The sequence below is a fragment of the Melozone crissalis genome, unplaced genomic scaffold (genome assembly GCF_028551555.1).
Source record: "Melozone crissalis strain CALT ecotype California unplaced genomic scaffold, PUWL_Pcris_2 ptg000042l_1, whole genome shotgun sequence".
NCBI classification, from domain to species: domain Eukaryota; kingdom Metazoa; phylum Chordata; class Aves; order Passeriformes; family Passerellidae; genus Melozone; species Melozone crissalis.
The window spans coordinates 26519621-26532232 of NW_026535820.1; the positions used below are offsets into that span (position 1 = coordinate 26519621).

Consider the following 12612-nt stretch of genomic DNA (forward strand, 5'->3'; position numbering starts at 1 on the left):
CTGTGGGCTAGGATCCAGAAAATTGCAGAGAGGTTGCTGAGGTCTGTCCGGTCCTTAGGCCGCTATGCTACTACTCATCCTGATGGGCACCAGCTGGGGGCATATTGGGAATGATCACAAAGCTCTGGGGTTGAGGTCATGGAGACCCAAACTAGGAAAGGAAGCAATGAGAGATTACACACCACAGTGAAATAAAGAGGTGGTCACTGGAAAACTCAGGGTATAGGTTGATAGGAGCATGAAAGACTTCAGGAATGATAAAACAATGTGAAGGGACACACATCTCAAATGTTGGCAAGGAAATGCACGCATCCTAGGAAACAAGCAGGGAGAATTAGTCTGTATGTGGTTACGGAACTACAATATTGTTGGAACGATTCAAATACTGTGCCAAGTCCGTGCAACTGGAGTACTGTGAAGGACTTCTAGAAACACTGGCAAGGAAGGGCTGAGGGAATGGAAGCTGCCCTCACATCTAAAAGCAGCTCAGTTCTTTTGAGGTCTCCAGAAGGATGGAGGACAATCAGACTTGTGAATTTAGGATCAGAGGACAGGCCAGTGAGGGTGTCATTGTGGTAGGAGTTTGTTACAGACCACCTAATGAGGAAACAAAAAAAAGTGTTTAAAGAGCACAGATCTTGGAGTTGTAAATCCCAGTTCTCGTGGGTGACTACAGCTGCCAGAAAGTTACAATAGCTGGTGCAACCACAGAGATTTCAGTGAGGTTTCAGGAATAAATTCTTGCTGAAGGCCAACAAGTGGTGATGAATAGCTGGATCTGCTGTTGACTAATATGAAGGAAACTAACTGGGTATGTGATGATAAATAATTTCGTCCTCTGTGGTAGCTTTGAAATAGTGGTGTCAGTCACCCTGAAAGAAGAAAGGCGAGCAGCAGAGTACAGACCCTGAACATAAGGAAAGCAGGATATTGGCTTAGTCAGGGAACTGCTGGGAAGGCTCCCAAGGGAGGCAATTCTGATAGGAAAACAAAGGAGTCAACCAAACCTGTCAGACCTTGGAGTACAACCAAGGTTTGTCCTAATACTCAGGAGAACAGGTAGATGTGCCAGGAGACTGATTTAGCTCAGCAGGGCACTCATGGTGGAGGTCTGATGCCAAAAAGCAATGTACTTTTACAAAGATCAGCCTCGAAGGAGTAATTTAAGAACATTACCTGGTTGTGTTGAATTGGTGTTAGGAAATACATGTTCATTTCAATCTGTGTCCATGATTAGAAGAATAAGAAATATTTGTATTGCAGTTTCCAGGTTTTAGCTTTCAGGACAATGGATAGAGGACCTCTTTGGTCCAACAAAACTCAAGATGTGTGTTTATATAGCTAAACATAGATAGTGAATTTAAACTGTCCTATGAATTTAACATCTCAGATTTTGAATAATGGAAGGAATTTAATTAGTTTTCTTTCATTTTCTGGAAAGAATTGCAAGCAGTCTATTAAATCTCAAGTTCCAGTTAATAGGTGATGCATATGCAACGCAGCAACAAAGTAATATCTATCTTTCATATTTGAGTTCCTTTAAATTTTAGTTCTTTATTTTCTGTTTGCTCATTAAGTAGGATTTTAGCTTTTATACTTGTGCCAAACAGAAGAACTCTAGGTTTATTTAATAGTTTTGTTTAAGAAATTTAATCTTCATTAAATGCTTTACGGCACTGTCATCAGGAATAGAACAACAGGAAGTAAAATTTTTCTGAGAATTCATTGGAGATAGAGAACAGTATTTATGCATTTGCATGTCTACATATATGTGTTGCTGCTTTTTTCTTGGGAACATGCTCAATTGCTTTAATTGCTAACAGGAGGTAATATTTTGAGCATTCTTTTCAGCTTCTGACATTTATGACATAAATCTCATTTTTAAATTACAGAAAAATACACTGATCTGGATGAATCTGACTAATTTGAAAGAAATTATTTATATCAGTGGAGGGGGTTTCTGTAAGTGGAAACTCTACTGAAATAAACCAAACCTTGTGTGTTGTCAACACAGATGAAAATATTACTCACTATATATTACTGTTGAGAAATGGATGCTGGAACAACAGACAAGAATTTTGACAGTGAAAAATTTGAAAGTGGAATAAAGTGCAGATATCTACTAGGCTAAGTATGGAATCTGATTCCAATATAAATTTCCAATATTAAATCACAAAGGAATTTCTAGATTAAAAGCAGATCAATTATTACATCTGGATTATTTTCATGTCCTTGACTAAATTAATCTGCTATTTCCTTTGGTAGATTTCCTAACAGTCCCACTGTGAATGTGAAAACAAAGTGCTTGGTTTGCAAGTGACAGTGCCACTGCGAATGAAACCATTTTTAGGAGTGGATAGCTCTTTTAGCCTTTTCGAAGTTGGAGAGATTTTGGGGAATGTTAGAAACTTCACAGCTATAAAGACTTGATTATTAGTGGTCCCAGTAACTAATCACTTTCTTCAGTTACTTTCATTAGAAGACAAGTATTTACTCATCCTGAAACAAACTAAATATGGAAAGCCTTGGTGATCTTGATGATCGTTGTTTTAACATATTATCCATTCAGCATCAATTTGGAAGTTGCAAATAAGTTTTCAATATATTGAGTTAATTAAAAAAAGTAGTAAATTGACAATCTATGATCATAGTAACCATGAGCATTATAGGCAGCTTTGTGCAACACTAGCATTGATCGTGACTTGCTTGGGGTTGTAAATTAGACCATTTTAACAGGTACAACAGAAAGTTGCATTTGGTGTTGTAACTGATAATTTCCTTTTTTTTTTGTTCTAAGAATTCTGTTCATCTATTAAAAGATGTAAAACACTTTGTTATTTTAAAAACAGGAAAGAAATTACTCAGCATAAAATTACACTAATTGTTGTATTTGCGTGAGTATCTACAGAAAGACAAAAATTGTTTGAAAAGCTGTTGAGCAAATAAAGAGTATTGACATTAGTTATACTTGAGTTTAAAGTAAATTTTGTTGTAAAGAGGAGGAAGAACATGAAAATTTTTACATGCATAAATTTGCTTGTTGAATGTCCCCAGGAATGGAGTATGCAATTTTTTTCAGATACAGTTTAGTTTATAGCTCAATTAACCATCAGTCTGAGAAACACAAAAAGTATGTCTGAGTTTGATTAGTTAGGTCTTTGGCCTCTGGAAAACAAAGCAAATCCTTGGTGTGTTGCTGTGATGTTTGCAAACAGAGAATTGGAATGAGCAAGCCTGTTGAAGTTTTAGGTTTTAGAATGATCATTTTATCTTATGTACAATTAATCATTCTTGTTTATACTCATTGCAAATCTTCCTCAAAATTTTAGATCCATCCTTATAAATCCTGAATGATGTGCTTTTCTGGTCATTTAAGAGTTAAATAAGATGGGATATTTACAAAACTATCCTGAAAAAAGTGGAAAAGTGCATGTACTACTATAGTCCACTGGTGTGCACTGTAGACTTACAAATGCCACTATAGGCAGTGCAGGTCTGTGTGGTTTAAAAGAATTTTCAGTTAGCTGAAGTACAGAATGTACTCTTCCTCTCCATTATTTAGTGCTTTGGTAGTTAATGAGGGAAATTCCTATCCTGTTCATGGGATATGAGGTAAAAATTACACTAATTGGTACTTAAATCTTTTTGGAACATCAGTGATAAAAAAGTATACCTAGATAAAAAGGAAAACAAGCTAAATGGGCATTTTGTATATGTGGCAGAGACATTTCTGTTCTTGCTCTTTTTTTTTTTGTTGTTGTTGTTTACAACTGAAAATAAGTCACCAGCTATTGATTTTGCAATAGAGCCAAAAAAACCATCTTTAAACATTTTTTAAAACAAATGTTTTCTGTTCTCTCTCAGTATATAGATGTTTTACATTATATTACAACAATCTATGTGTTGTTACTTAGGAGCATTACTTTCTTTAAGAGATTGTGAATGGTTTCCTACCTGTTGTCCCCAGATGAAGGAAGCTCCACTGATGTGAATGAAGCTTCTGGATAAATTAAATCTTCTCCTATCACTGTAAGCATTTAAATGCTCTTTAAAGTGGAACAGCCTGTTTGGAGGCTCAGGTTTTCAGCAGGTAGATCTTGTTAAAGACTCTGGATTATTTCTATCTTCTCCAGAAATCTTTATTATGAAATTACCTTGTAGTGTGAAGGTGCTACACAGCTGTTTACCTGAACTTGCTTTTTTCATTCACTTACTACATATGTGAAATAGAAAAGTGATACTCTTATAATCTTACAGAAAATTAGGATACATATAGTAAGATCATCCATTCTGCCACATACTCTTCACCTGACTCAAAAAATGCCTTCTGACTGTTCCCTGAATCCTGTAGAAAGCATAATAATTACCAGACATAAACCTGAATGGCTGTACTGCCTCCTATGAATTTCTCTGTTAAATTTCTTACCTAAGATGCCCAGAAATGTTGAGTGCTTTGCATGGCTATCATAGGAAAACAATTCTGTACAAAAAAATTTTATAGTGCTTTCCTAGAGAATAGACAGTAGTCTATTTTAGTGTGCTAAAGGAGTTTTTATAAAGTTTGATATCAGAAGCCTCAAGGCTGAGATTTAAAATATCATTAGGCAATTTTCTGTAAACAACATCTGAATTATTTGAGAATGCAAATGACTTCATAGAATGGAATCTTGGTGCAGTTAATTTTCCTGTAATAAAATCTCATTATTTTTAGACTAGGTTGAGAATTTTGAGTGTTCCTGTGTAAATTACAATAACTGACAGGTGGTCAGAGAGTAAGGACAGAATTCTGTAGTGTTGCTTCAGCAGCAATTCTTGCAAAGAGTTAACTATTCTTTCCACTCTTTTCATATATCAGGTCCCCGTTCATATTTAGTTTTATCTCTGGAAATGACGTACTTAATGTTCTTAGTGTCCAGCATAAAGTATAATTTGTCATGCCACATAAAATTAAGGTTCCATTTGATGTTTATTTTCCCACAAATCTAATTTAGAAAGTGCAAGATAAGCCTACAGTATCATTGACTTTTTTGCTCATACTGGCTTCTGACAAGATATTTAAACTCCATTGACTCATACTTGCCAATATTTTCTCTGTCTTCATTACACAATTTGCATTGAAAACACCAAGCAAGACAAGGATTATTTATTGTTTATTTTTAATTTAAGGACAAGTGAGAGATGAAAAGTTATTTCTGTGAGAAAGCATGTTCAGAAGAAACATGTGTGCATGCTGAAACATATTTCTGCACACAGATTTTCTGTGACAGGAACACCGTGACCAAATGGCACCATTTGAGGAGGTTTGTATAGCTTGTTGTTCTGCCACTGGCAGAAAGTATAACTTACTTGGTGGTGAAACGAGGAAGATGAGGGAGGAATGTGCAAATGCACACACTCATAGATGTGTGTGTATTTGTGTGTTTGTGTACATGAAGTGATCTTGGTCATAGGGATGAGTCAAGGTTCTCCTTCCCAGAGCAGGCGGGTTGGATGTAGACGATCTTCAAGGTTCCTTCCAATTCAGGTCATTGTATGATTCTATGACTGCATTTTTAATTAAAAGAATTTTTCATAGTTCAGATTGAAAGACCCAAAATTATGACAAAGTTGCTTCTTGATAAGGTATGAATGTGGTCAGTTCACCATATGGCTCTCTATATCAGAAATTAATTCTTTGCTGTGTATAGTAAAAAAAAAAAGGCTATTTAATATCTAATTTTTAACATATGTTTAGCTGCCCTGAATTTACCTTTTGCTATTCTATTTTAGCATTCATTTAGTTGTTAAAGTAAATATTTCTGCTAGTGTGCTTACCTGTCATTCATTCACATAAAATCAACTTGGGCTGAATTTACTTGAGAAAAGTAACAAATCACTGAAGAGCTAAATGTGATGACAGGTAGAATGTTGAAAATTGATGACATCAAAGATATCTAATTAAAGATACAAGCATTTTGCAGTTAGTGATTCAGTTCCTTTTTTTTATTCTTATCTGGATAAGAGGAGCAATGTGTCACTTAAAAATTAAAAATCCAGTTTGGGATGAGGCTTGACTGAGAAAACAGCTTTAGATAATTTTCTTCCATTTTGAAGCAAAACTTTCACACTGGTGAAATACTGCATATTTCTTCAAGTAACAGCATGAGCGACACCTTGAAGTCAATGAGAAATCTGCTGGTGTCAATGAACCTTTGATCAGTTCCTAAACTATGTAGTAACAGGTGATTAGGAATTGTCACAAAAGATTCTTCAGGGACACTTGTAACTTCAAATTACCAGTATGATGTTCTATTTTGGGTATGGCTCAGAAAACAGAAGACATGTAAACTGTAAGCAGTAGAACCATTGCTACAGGCACTTTCCACCAGACCACTGCTCTACAGAAATTATTTTATGTAATTGCTTATCTAGATCAAACAACTAAAGCTGTATATTTCAGCTTCTTACTCTGAAAGGAGAGCTGTTTGGAGAAATGACCTATGATATATTTATCTGAACTCTAAGCAGCACAACAATTTTAAATTTCCTAGAACAAGTAATTTCCTCTGTTTCTTCAATCCTATTGAACTTACAGATTAGAAGAGAAAACAAGCTTGAGTACTGGTTTAATCTGTCCTTTATAGCATAAGTTGTTAGTGTTTAAGGAGAAAGCTCACTGCATCAGAACATGGCAACTTTTGGAATCTGGTGTATTATAGTGCAATTTATCTGTGCTTTAATTAACAATAGTATCGTATCTGGTACTCGTCAAAGAACCTTGATGCCATTTTGATTTTCCTGAATATTTCACATTATGTCAAATCAGATTTGCAAATTTTAATTAAATATGTTGGTATGGATGCTTTTTCTACAGGAAAGTAATGATTGCAAATTCTAGTGTGGTTTCACACTATTTAGTATTCTAGTAATATGACATGTATTTATTCTGTAACCTACAGGTACAGAAAACATCCTATTCCCAGCATCCCTTGACCATTAATCTGAAAAGTCAACAGTTCTCATCTGTAAGATAAGTGAACTTGTGTAGTCCCTAGGTTAAATGTAGAGACTTTGACTGTTGCTGTCATTTTGATGGTTTTTGTTATGATTCATTACCAGTTACATTAAAAAATGTACTGTAAGTTTAGTGAGTATCTTATTTTCCAATATATCAATTAACATTCCTATTATACCTTTAATATTATTAATTTGATAGTTTTGTATTAACAATTAAAATTGAGTTGAACAGTGTTCTGATCTGCAACATATCACACTTACACAGTTTAGGAACTTTTTGAGTCTGAGGAGAATTTGAACTTGTTTTGAATGCTTCCTAATTATGCTGACCATTACTGATTTTTCTGTTTCCTTACAGTTCTTTATTTAGCTACATGTTTTTCTCAATTCAACAATATAAAGTGAGGATGGGAAGTTGGCTAAGAAATTGGTTGTAAGCAAAAGAGTTATTGACCCTCTGTACAGCAAATAAAACTTCACAAACAAATAAACAAATATATTACCCATTGCACTATTTACTCTTTTTTTCCAGATGATTTTCTACATGTCTGCATTCATCTTCTTATGACCAATCACTGCATTTTTTGAGGAAAAGTTGTCATCTTCCTTTTACAGCGCTTATTAGAATGGCTTATGACATATTCTAGTTCCTAAATTAATTACTAATAATAACTACATAAACTCACAGCAGTAGCTATTTGAAGTAACAGAAGGCAAGCTTTTATAGTCTGGACTTCAATTAAATTTCTTGGCTGTTTATTTGTAAAAATACCAAATATAAAAATTATATTCTGTAAATGATATATAAATTGTTATTGCTCAGAAAGTTAAGAATGAAAATTTAATTGGTCTGGTCATTTCTTTCCATAGAATAGGAGCTCATTTTTTCTTCCATTAAGGTCTGAACATGTATTCCTGCTCACAGCCATACAAATCTATATTTTGTCTTGCTATTTAAAAGAGGTTTTGCATTAGTCAGTCTTAGGTCTTCCAGGGCTTAGTCTGTGTTCCTTTTTCTGGGAAGAAGCTTGTTGTATTAGGTTTGGCTAGGAAAAACAACCAAAAATCCACATACATACATGGTCCCCTCCCCCTGCTAAAAACACTAGTAACAGAAGTAAGCTAAATGCAGATCATAAAAACCCTTAAACCAGGAAACTTCAGTCTTGCAACAGTAAATACTTGCAAGAATAAAAAAAAAAAAACTTGGATGAAAAGAGAATTAAGCAGAGTTTAATAAAAAGTTTCAGGTGTCATTAAAAAAAACAAAAAGATTCTCAGCAGGGGCCTATTCCACCTTATTTTAAAATATAAACCAGAATGAATTCGAACTTTTCACCACAGAGTGAGAAGTCCTCCCTGCCTCCTCTCCCACTCATAAAGCTAAGATGTCAGTGAGGAAAATTAAGGGGTAAAATTTCCTGCTTTGCTTCATATTTTTTTGGCTTAAGAATGCCCAAAATCATCTGACCTTTGAGATTTCAAATTACATTAGGAAAAATATAAATGTAATCCTATGCCTAAAACAATCTTTGCCACATACTTAGGATTTTTGACCCAGTTTGTTTATTCTATTACCACTGCCACCGCTTCTGTGTTGTGTCATAATCCTAACATAATGCTGTGTCATAAACTGTAAGGAAAAGCCGGCTACTGCTTGTAAAGTAAACAAATCTAGTGCTTCATCGTAAAGGTCAAGACCTCAAGTTTTACCTTGTTTGTTAGTGAAACATAAATATTAAAGTGTGTTTTTATTATTTTAATTTTTTAATTGACTTGAGCTACAGTTATTAGATCAGTTGACTATTGGTTAATATGGGAATTTTTGCTTGTTTATTCCCTGGAATAGAAATTTGACCTCACCATGCATAGTAGCAAAAGGAAATAGTCATCTTTTCATGCATTGGAATTCTCACTCTCCACATGAGTGATGGCTTGTCAAGTTTTGAGAGTTTTGGTTGGCATGTGTCCCTTATAAATTTCAAGCAGTATTTTCCAAGGGATTAGCTGAAATGTGAATTATTTCCTTGAATGAAATTAGAGAACATTTTAAATTCACCTAAACCACTGTATGTTTGTATAGATGAATCTTGGTTAGAACTCTAATTACTATGTTCATCTCTAGTCAAAAAAGAAAAGTAGTTTGATAAATTAGTCATGTTGGTCCATCTCAAATATAATTTTCATTTAGGAATTCAGCAAACAGCATCTTGTACATGCCATTTTTATGTAAGGTCATGATTATCTGAGCACCAATATTTTGCTAAACACAACAACAACAGCAAGAAGATATTTGAAGAGCTTGCAGTACAAGGTATGCTGCAAAAAGATGCTCAATGCATTCAAATTACTTTAGATTCAGTCTGTTTCTAATTATGGGAAGTACAGAAACCCCTTGAATATGACTGTTTTTTTAATTATAAAAAAAAATAGCCTTCAAGTCAAATGCTACTTAAAGGATGCCTAACATTAAAGTTATGAGTACATAGTAATTGAATTATGTTGGAACCAATTATTCAACTTTTGTTTCTGCAGTCAGGAATTACTCTGAAAACTGCTCTCAGGTTTGTACAGGAAAGAATGAAAAGTGTTTGACTTATAGGCAATTTCCAGAAACTGAGAAAACTTTTGGAAGTGGTTAGTATGAAGCAGGCTAGAAAGGAGCCCAAATAAAAAACTGATACTGGACAGTCTGAAAGACCATAGTGAAGGAGAACATTTTGTAAATTTGTAGAGTCAAATTACTGAAGTCAGCTAGTGAAGCAACTTTTTTGTGCAGCTAAGTTACATTTGATATAGATGTTGGTACATTTTATACCATGAGCATTACTTTTGAAATACAGCAAGCCATAGAAGTAGGAGGGAAATATAGCTGAACAGCAGCTAAAATGAGAAATAAAGAGCAGGAGAAGTTGTGAGTGATGCTGACAGAAATTCTGGAGGTGAGGTTCTTTGCTCCAGACAGAGACAAAAGTTTCTCTTGGGGCTGAGAAAAAGAGAATGCTTAGAGTTGCTGTTGGAATGGGACTAGAATTGGGGTGTCCAGGGCACCCAAGTGGTCTGTACTGAGGGTCTTTGTGGTGTGAGCTAGAGGTGAGGGTCTTAGTCCCAGGCAGAGATGGAAAATTAAGTCCTTCCACTGTTGCCCATATTATAATAGAGATATAAGGTCTACATTAACTCATCTATGGCTTGGCTATATATAAAATAAAAGAATATGAGTATTTGTTTCTAAACAGTAAAAGTTTTAAAGGAAGAATTATTTGATTGACAATTCATTATTGGTAATTTAATTGGATTTTTTTTCTGTAAGTAAATAGCTCTCACTTACTGCATTCATTTTACGATGGAAGAGAGGAGAATTTCAGGGAAATTCTGGAAAATTCCTAATATCTTGATAGATAGGATATTTGCAACTGAGATGATCTTAAACCGGCTGTAGACAAAAAGAAAAAACAGGCACTATTTCTTATGGCAAATTTTTCAAAATGCTGGAGGAGCAGATTACAGATTACATATCTTTTCCCCAAATTTAGAAATCTAGGTTTCATTTTTCCTGCAGGGGCATTTTTTTCTGTCTAAGATGTAGCAAACCAGATTCTGGTGGTGAAGGGGCAGTTACTTTAATGGTTCCTTATGTAGCAGCAGCAGATAACCACAAATATCTGAGAGGGTTCCCATGAGCTCCTCAGTGATCTCTGAGAGGATGCCTGGAAAGTCAGGACAAGACTTAAACCAGAACACTTTCAACTTCAACCTGAAGAATGTGCTCACAGAGATTTTATCTATGCTACTCAGAAATTCAGTCAATATCAATATAATTGGCAAAATTGAGGAATGGTTCTTACTCACATATTTTATTTTGAGGTAGGCAAATATATGGCCTGCTACCTTTTGGACAATCTGAGGGCCTCCCAACTAGAAATGGTGGTAAAATATTGATATATTTATATTAGTAAATATGACACAAAGCTGCATCAAGAATAATGTTGATGTTTGGTTTTTATTATTTTTACTGTTTTCACTAATTAAATTTTCGTATAGAAGATGCATTACTTCTCATCAAGTAAACCAAGTGTACATTTTCCAGTGAAAAATGAAGGAGTCTTTTATTTCCTGTATTTCTCTCAGCTGAAACACACTTTACTCATAACAAAACTAACAGGTATTTGTATGGACTGGTATGATAGGGTATATGTATGGAGGTTTGCATTTTGAACTACAGATTTTTTTAATTCGGCTCTGCAAAATAATAAAGTACATGGTTCATTTTTCATGTGCCTTAGTGATTTGGCTGGTCAGGACACGTGGATATGTTTAATATGTTGCCTGACTTTAAAAAAAATAAACAGTATTTTTGTATTTTCTTGGTTTTTAAACAATGGGTGAAAGTCCCTTAGTTTCCAAGACAGTCTACAAATGGTTTAACATTTGGTTTCTCTATCAGTGGAACACTGAGAATAGAAAAACACAAAATGTATCAGAAAAAATATTCACACTCTTCTTTGTTTTGAAATACTCATGCAAATATTCATGCTTTTCTGGCAAGCCTACAAGAATGTCTACTTGACAAAATTGTCCTTACATGTTATAAATATCAGATTCTTTATTTATAGCATGTGTTCTTATATCTTCATTTTACCAGTCCATTCTAGTTTTAAATTTTTTCCTATATAATTTTCAAATTGTTTTTGACACATGAAAATGTTGACTAAATAAGCAGCACTGTACAGCTTGGTAGACACTGATTGTTTGGACATTCCTCTAGTTTCAATCTTGTTATGAACTAGGATTGCAATGAGGAAGGTTAACATACCCTGCTTGAACAGGGATGTTGGCCCAGATGACCCACTGTGGTGTTTCCTACCTTATCCATTCTGTGATACTGAAAAAAACTTCCAGTATTTTTTTAGTCATATTGTTTATTTTTTCCAGATGAAAAATGTAAGTATTTCTTGTTTAAAATGAGATCAAAATGCAAAAACTCTTCATAATTTTAAAGTAGAAATTGAGTGATGATGTATTACTGATTTCAAATGTTTAGATAGGTGAAGGTAGTTCCTCAGTAGTATTCCTTTATTTACAAATAATTGGTGAAAGTAGAATTTTAGATAGGCATTACGGATCATTTTTTATGAGAGACGTTGATAGAAAATTTGTTTTCCTTGAACAAATAGTAGATTCTCTTGAACAGGAGGTGTTAATTTTAATGTAATGCATAGTCTGTATGAAATTGAACTCACAAGAAACTGAGGAAAGCAGTGTCAGATTCAGATGGAAAGAAAGATCTGTAAGATCAAAGGTAATTTTCTCCACCTGACCATGTTCCTATTCTTGAACTTATTTATGTCTCTCTTCATACATTATTTCTGATTGTTGTGAATTTTCATGCTTAAACCTTTTTATATATCTATGGACAACTTCTATTCCTGCATAAATCACTTCTTTTAAACTTCTTCATACACACAAAAGAGTTTTCTCTGTGTGCAGACAAGGGGAAAGGAAAAAAATATTGGTAAATCAGCAACTTTCCATTTAATGTCAGCATAGTGCAATGATATCAGCTTGCAGCAGACTTAAGCATTTGAGTAGAACCAGGAAGAAGAAATATTTGAT

The 12612-nt window shown here is 34.2% G+C and overlaps 1 protein-coding gene across 1 annotated transcript in view; it reads left to right on the forward strand.

Moving 5' to 3' along the window:
- CCDC102B (coiled-coil domain containing 102B) overlaps positions 1 to 12612 on the forward strand; it is a 123406-nt gene that overhangs the window by 8113 nt on the left and 102681 nt on the right.